The sequence below is a fragment of the Sapajus apella genome, unplaced genomic scaffold (assembly GCF_009761245.1).
Source record: "Sapajus apella isolate SASKATOON/1434 unplaced genomic scaffold, GSC_monkey_1.0 scaffold48, whole genome shotgun sequence".
NCBI classification, from domain to species: domain Eukaryota; kingdom Metazoa; phylum Chordata; class Mammalia; order Primates; family Cebidae; genus Sapajus; species Sapajus apella.
In genome coordinates this window covers 8,243,856-8,251,933 of record NW_022436988.1, presented here as the reverse complement: position 1 = coordinate 8,251,933, position 8,078 = coordinate 8,243,856, and the positions used below count along the sequence as shown (strand labels likewise).

The 8,078-nt window shown below is 47.8% G+C and overlaps 1 non-coding gene across 1 annotated transcript; it reads right to left on the bottom strand.

The window, feature by feature from the left end:
- Positions 1–7,408: 7,408 nt before the first annotated feature.
- LOC116525859 lies at positions 7,409–7,549 on the bottom strand. The gene has a single exon (XR_004257856.1). It is a non-coding gene; the product is annotated as a U4 spliceosomal RNA (small nuclear RNA).
- Positions 7,550–8,078: the final 529 nt, after the last annotated feature.

Below are 8,078 nucleotides of genomic sequence, written 5' to 3'. Positions count from 1 at the left end.
CTCCTCCAGTTGTGAAAGTACATTTTAACCCCTTTTCTCTAGCACAGGACCTGGGACTTGTGTAAGGCAGGTGTTTGCTGAAATGGAAAACACAATTGAGTTCTCAACCTGCAAAGCCAACCTCCACTCTGAGGTGTAGTGACGCCCACTGAACTGAAACCACCCACCAAGCCCAGCCCCAAACAGGTGACCACCCTTGGCCATGATCTGCTACCACTGAGCACGCCCACTCTCTGTGCATGCCCCTCGGAGATGCTTTGTTGGCACCCACTCACCTCCATCCCGGCCCCTTGGCTTCCTTCAATTGCCCCTGGCCTCAGACAGTTCGGCAGAGCAGTGAACTAGGAATCAGAGCCCTTGAACTCTAGTCTTGGCTCTCCTGATCAATTTCTATAGGACCTTGGGCAGGCCTGATAACTACTGAGCCTCAGTTTTCTCATGTATGGAAAAGGGCCCCAAACATGTCTACTCTGTCTTCCCTCCACAGAGTTGCTGTGCAAGTTGAATGAGTTAATGAATAGAAAGTTCCTTGCAGACTGGGACCAGTGGTTCACACCTGTAATCCCAGCACTTTGGGAGGCTGAGGCAGGCGGATCATGAGATCAGACGTTTGAGACCAGCCTGGCCAATATGGTGAAACCCTGTCTCTACTAAAAATACAAAAAGTAGCCAGGTGTGGTGGTGCGCATCTGTAGTCCCAGCTTCTTGGGAGGCTGAGACAAAAGAATCACTTGAACCTGGGAGGTGGAGGTTGCAATGAGCCAAGATCATGCCACTGCACTCTAGCCTGGGCAACAGAGCAAGACTCCATCTCAAAAAAAAAAAAGAAAGTTCTTTGCAACTGGGTGCAGTGGTTCACGCCTGTAATCCTAACACTTTGGGAGGCCACTGTGGGGGGATCACTTGAGGCCAGGAGTTTGAGACCAGCATGGCCAATATGTTGAAACTCTGTCTGTACAAAAATTAGCTGGACATGGTGGCACATGTCTGTAATCCCAGCTACTCGGGAGGCTGAGGCAGGAAAATTTCTTGAACCTGGGAGGCGGAGGTTGCAGTGAGCCAAGATTGCGCCACTGCACTCCAGTCTGGGCAACAGAGCAAGACTCTGTCTCAAAAAAAAAAAAAAGAGATAGTAAATTATCTAAAATTACTTCAAAATAAAAAGGATTTTTTGATGCTCCATGCAGGTAAGAAGGGTTGGAATTAATCTCTGGAATAATGCACATGATTTTCTCAATTCCTGTACTAAGCACATATACATGGCTACAGAAATAAGCAGAAAGTCTTTGCCATTTCAATTGTCCCCGCCCATACTTACTATGTTAACCCACTTCTCCGTCAACACTGCCCCAGGCAACTAGAAGAGACAGAAGGAAGGCGGCCAAGAGCAGTTTCATCGTTCTGCCTACGGAGCGCCTTTCTCCCCTCCGTACAGCCCAGTCCTCCTAGACTCTGGGCTGCCCATGCTGTGGAGAGCAAGGGCTGCATGCTCTGCCTTCTGCTTTTGTGTCTCCCCATCTCTCCTTATTGCGGTCTCCATTCACACCTGCAATCGTTGTTTATTCTGCTGCGTTTCTTTTCTTCTAAGGAAGACACTGAGATGATAAGCAGCAAGTACTTGACAAGCAAGTGCTGGAAGCTTCTGCGATGGCGATCTCCTTAACATGCTTGAGACAAATGAAAAGATAGAAGATCTCAGCAAAGAAATAGAAGGCACAAATAAGCCATAAGTGGGCATTTTACAAATGAAAAATACGATAACTAATTTTTAAAAATTCAGTCGATGGGCACAACATCGGAAGGGCGCAGACAGAGGAAAGAACCGGTGAACTTGAACACAGAACAATAGAAATTGCCCAATCTGAACAACAGAGAGAAAATAGACTTTAAAAGATGAACAGACTCTTAGGGACCTGTGGGACTGTAATAAAAGAGTAAACATTCATGTCACAGAAGTTCCAGAAGAAAAGAAAGAAGGTAAAGTTGAAAAAAAGTATTTGAAAACATAATGGCTCAAGTTTTCCGAGTTTTATCAAGACATAAACCTACAGACTCCAAAGATAACTATCCTCAGAGTCAGTCAGAGCCTGGGTCTAAAAACAATTTGGGGCAGATTCTTGGAAAACTCACTCTCTAGTCCAAACGTCCTTCTAACCTCAGACCTCCCTGCCAGCCCTGTCCTTGGTATCTGCACTTGGGCCGTCTCAAAGATGCATCCAACTCAACAAGTCCAAAGTAAACTCACAATTACGCCCTCCAGAAAGGAGTCCCCTCACCTTCCACTGTTTCCTGGTTTTCATTCCCGATCCCTCTGTCTCTTCATCCCCACACCCTGTCCTGCCTGGAACCTATTCAGTGTCGTCTTCTGTTAAGGCTTTCAGATTTGTCCATCTCTCTGCCTCCTTCTCCACCAACCTAGCCCCCAAGCTACCATCATCTCTCAACAGCCTCCCAGCTGGTCTGCCCATGTTCACGCTTAGTTTTTCACCACTTTGCAGCCAGAGTGGTCCTCTCGCAAATAGATCTGATCTTGTCACTCCCCTGTAAGAAACATTCAACAGCCTCCCAGGGCTAAAGGATAAAGACCAACTCGTCTACTGGATCTCAGTTTGGCCCCTGCTGACCTCCCAAACCTCAGCCCATAATAACCTCCACCCAATCCCCAAGAGGCAACCACAAGGTTTTGCCTTGATTACAGTGACTTTTCACACCCTGTTTCCTGGGCCTAAAATGCTCCCTTCCTCTCTTTGCTTAGTTAACTCATACTCTTTCTCCAAATCCCAAATAAATGATCATTCGTTCAACTCAAAAAATATTTAATGAACAGCTACTACGTGCCAAATACTGTGCTTGGTGCCGGAATGCAGCAACAAATAAATCAAGCTCTTGTCTTCAAGAAGCTTACATTCTCCTGCAGGTCGGGGGGGGCGGGGAGTAAGGAGAAAATAAATAAGTATAAAATGTACCAGGTGGTCGTAAGTGCCCTGAAGACAAAGAGGGTAGAGGAAATGAGAGGAGGGAAATGCTGCTGTATTAATATCTGTTAGGGAAGGTATCTATGAGAAGGTGACATCTTATTTTAACAGAGACCTGCAAGAAGGGAGGGAGTCATGTTGACAGCTGGGGATAAACAGTGCAAGGTAGATGGGGCTGCCATGCAAAGGTCCTGGGGTGGGAGCAGAGTGGCCAGTATGGCTCGGGGAGAGGGAATGAGGGCAAGCGTGGAATGAGACGAGATCAGAGAGAAACACAGTCATCATTTAAGGCCCATAGGCCTTGATAGGGAGAAACTGAGCCAGCTCCCTGCATCACTGATTTCAGCTGTTGGAGAATGGCATGATCTGTCTTACTTTAAAAGGATCACACTGGCTGCTGCAAGGGAAAAAACAACAGATGGAGGTAAGGAAGGAAACTGGGAGACTATGAAAGAAGCAACTGCAGCCTTCCAGGTGTGAGACGACGGTGGGCTAGGCCAGGTGGGGGGAGTGGATGGAGTGAGATATCGCCGGAGCCCAGATAAGCCAATGCCCCTGATGGAAGTTCCCAGGGCACCTCCTCCTTCTATGGTGGTTATAATGGGACATTTATTTGTGCACATTTGATTAATGTCTGTCTCCCCCTACTGGGCTGAAAGCCTCAAAAGGCCAAGAAATGGGTCTTTGCTCACCATTGCATTTCCAACATTCAGTGCCATAATATATGGTCTATATAGTTTTCTTGAATGAATGAATTAATGAGTGAACAAATACCCCAAAAAACAAAAACACACACAGTTTGCTAAGTCTACCTGGGAAGCCCAGCCCTCCCTGCTCTCTTGAGGCTCTGCAAGAAGCAGTCTGTGCCTGGAACCTCCCCTGCACAATATTAAAGAAGAGCAGGGACCGGGCTCACTCGTGTAATCCCAGCACTTTGGGAGGCCGAGGAGGGCGAATCACAAGGTTAGGAGTTGGAGACCAGCCTGGCCAATATAGTGAAAACCCGTCTTTACTAAAAATACAAAAATTAGCCAGGCATGGTGGCGGGCACCTATAGTCCCAGCTACTCAGGAGGCCGAGGCAGGAGAATCACTTGAACCTGGGAGGCGGAGGTTTCAGTGAGCCAAGATCGCATCACTGCACTCCAGCCTGGGCAAGAGTGAGACTCCATCTCAAAAAAAAAAAAAAAAAAAAAAAAGAGCAGTGTGACATTTGCCACCCAGGCTCAGGTTCAGGGTCTGCCAGCCATGGCCAGAGGTATAATAATTGCTAGCCATTACTGAGTTTATTTTGTTCCAGAGGCCACGTTAGATGCTTTCTGTTATTACTTCGCTTGAACCCCATGCAAATCAAACAAAGCAGGTGTCATTACTATTGTCCAGATGCATAATCTGTATGGCACACTCACACATTTCTGGGTCCTCCTAGGAGGGCCACCACACTCTGAAACTCCTTTCTTTCCTATTGTTTGGAGACAGAGTCACTGTCGCCCAGGCTGGAGTGCAGTGGTGCAATATCTGCACTGTGATCCCCACCTCCTGGGTTTAAGCAATTCTCCTGCGTCAGCCTCCCAAGTAGCTGGGATTACAGGCACCCACAACCAAGCCCAGTTGATCTTTTTTTTTTTTTTTTCAGTAGAGATGGAATTTCACCATTTTGGCCAGGTTGGTCTCAAACGCCTGACCTCAGGTGACCAGCCTGCCTCAGCTTCCCAAAGTCCTGGGATTACAGGCATGAACCTCTGCAGCTGGCCTAAAACTCTTTTCTGAACCTAAGTTTAGATTTCCAATTCCACTGAAATCTCACTCAAATGCAGGGCAATCAGAGGGAGAAGCTTCTACACACCCCAATCTCAGGCTCTCTTTCCATCTCCTTCCCTTGACCAAGTGGCAACCTCAGGAAGGCAGCCACAAGGCACCCAGAATCCAGCTGCAGAGTCCACTGGCTCTGTGGGAGTCCTGGAGATAAAGGACACCACTGTCCCCAGTCAGATGCCCCAGGCCAAATAGACCCAGCAGAGCCTGGCCCAGCAGCTCAAACTGCTGTCTGTGGGGAAACTGGCTGAAAGAGCTCCCGGGCAGGCTCCATGTCTTATCTGTCCTGCAAATCCAGAGCTGTGAGTGCCAGGAGCCAAAGCCTCATTTCTGAGCCTGGTTTGTGTCCTGGCTTAGCCCAGATCCTGAAAATCAGGAGATGAAGTAATGGCCATCATTCTTCTTGACTCAACTGCATGTTTGAGATGCCAGGACTTACAGTGGCAGGAGAGGCAGTATGCAGTCACCCGGTGCACAGGAGCTGCACCCTGAGGCTGCTGTGTCTGAGCAGAGCTAACACAGAGCTGCAGGCCCTACAGATCCCACAGGGAAGGAGGGGAAGGGGAAGGCAGAAGCGGGTAGCAGTTGAGGAGGGTTCCCACAACCTCGCCTGAAGCCGAAACCTAGCATCCAGTGGGTGATAGCACCTGGCATGTTGCATTTTTTTTTTTTTTTTTTTGAGACGGAGTTTCGCTCTTGTTACCCAGGCTGGAGTGCAATGGCGCGATCTCGGCTCACCGCACCCTCCGCCTCCTGGGTTCAGGCAATTCTCCTGCCTCAGCCTCCTGAGTAGCTGGGATTACAGGCACGCGCCACCATGCCCAGCTAATTTTTTGTATTTTTAGTAGAGACAGGGTTTCACCATGTTGACCAGGATGGTCTCGATCTCTTGACCTCGTGATCCACCCGCCTCGGCCTCCCAAAGTGCTGGGATTACAGGCTTGAGCCACCGCGCCCGGCCATGTTGCATTTTTGAGGGATGAAAAAATCTACTTTTGTCCCCTCCAGTCAGTTGGAGGTGTGCCTGGAAAAGTGAGTTGAGAAGGGTGGGGGCTGAGCCTGGGCTCCCTGGGCGATCACAGCCACTGAGGAGTGCTAAATGAAGAGTGACGGCTGATGACAGAGGGAAGTAAGGGTGCACCAGGCTTTCACCGCTCCAGTTCTGAGCTGCTCCAGAGCTCGTATCGATAGAGACAGAAAAATTTCATCCACAGAACTCTGCCTGCTGAGAATAAGAAACAAATTCCATCTTCCTGGCCAGCCGTGCCAAAGCCCCTCAGCTAAACCCAGCAGGGTTCTAAGTCCCTAAGGGGCACGGAGCTTCCACCGACTGTTCTATTTGTGATGTTAGCCTCTGGGAACAGTCGGCTCCCATCTGACCCAGCAGCAGCCGGAAAACGTCACCACACTTGATCCAAGAATCCACCCTGGGACCACCAGGCAACCAAGCCACCAGGCTGAAGTTGCAGGCAGCCCCCAGCCCTCTCTCCTCACCCCTCCATCACCCCCTCCTCTGCCTTTCCTGACATCTGCCATTTACCAAAATAAAAACTCGAATTTTAAGGACAAATCCTAGAAAATGAGTGAATACAGAATATCAGGAAAGAGGAATGTAGCATTAGTTTTATCCCTTAGGCTCAGAGCACTGATGAGTTTAAAGAGGGAAAAATCAAGAAGGAAACTTAGGCCAGGCACGGTGGCTCAAGCCTGTAACCCCAACACTTTGGGAGGCCGAGGCGGGCAGATCATGAGGTCAAGAGATTGACACCATCTTGGCTAACATGGTGAAATCCCATCTCTACTAAAAATATAAAAATTAGCTGGGCATGGTGGCATGCGCCTGTAATATCTGCTACTCAGGAGGCTGAGGCAGAAGAATCGCTTGAACCCAGGAGGCAGATGTTGCAATGGGCCGAGATCGCGCCACTGCACTCCAGCCTGGTGACAGAACAAGACTCTGTCTCTTTTTTTTTTTTTCTTTTCTTTTTAATTTTTTTTTTTTTTTAAATGACGGGGTTTCACCATGTTGGTCAGGCTGGTCTTGAACTCCCAACCTCAGGTGATCCGCCCTCCTTGGCTTCCAAAGTGCTTGGATTACAGGCGTGAGCCACCACACCCGGCCCAAGACTGTCTCAAAAAAAAAAAAAAAGAAAAGAAAAAGAAAAAGAAAAGAAAAGAAAAAGGAAGGAAACCTAAGTGAAGAGAGGCAGTGAATGGGGGAAAAGCTGGGCAAGATGTTAGAAGGACCAGATTCTAGCCCCAACTCGCCACTCACCTGGGGCCTGAGTGTTCCCATCTGCAGAAGGTGGTGCCGGTCATCACTGCTCTCAGCCGAGGTCCTGGCTGGCACAGGGTTGTCTATGGGCATTCGGGGCCAGCGGGTGGGGAGAACCAGGAGCCGGCCCCCAGGACCACCCCACATCACTTAATGCAGCTTCCAGATTACATTTTATTTTTAGTAGAGACGGGGTTTCGCCATGTTGGTCAGGCTAGTTTTGAACTCCTGGCCTCAAGTGAAACATGTGCCTCAGACCCTCAAAGTGCTGGGATTACAGGCATGAGCCACCATGCCCGGGTTCCAGATTACATTTTCTTTCTTTCTTTTTTTTTTTAATTCAATCTCCATAGAGACTGTCAAAAATTGCCAATGCCGACCATATTTCAAGTCGTCACCGCCGGGTATTGGGAAAAGTTTTTAATCAGCAATAATCGCACCTCGGATAAACCTCGTTGGCTACGATACTGCCACTGCACTAAGCTCCAGATTACATTTTATTTAAACAAGAGGCTCTGCAACCAAAAAGCTAGAGCACTAAATATTTTCTATAAAGAGTACATACAACCATAAATAAGTTATAAAGAATAATAAAATGCACACCTATGTACCCCCACCCAGCTTAAGAAAGAAAATAACTTTAATTAATTCATTCATTTTTTGGTTTCTTGATTTAAATGTAACAGATATTGACTATACAAATGTTGCAAGATCCAGAAGAGAGAAAACAAGTATCACCACAACTTCATTATCGTGCTGCTAATATTCTGGTGGCTATACTTCCCTATTTATTCGGGGTGTGTATCTTTTTTCTGAAATTGAGATCCTATTACGCAAAATGTTCCCTTTTTTTTCCATCATGGCCATCTTCCTTGGACCAGTCTTTCACATGGCACCCTTTCATCTCCAAGATTTCAAGTTAAAAACCCCCGATTTTTTTAGCGGGAGGTGGGATTCAGAGTTGATTTTCCAAAAAGAAGCAGTAGCAGGAATTGATCGATTAGGAAAATGTGT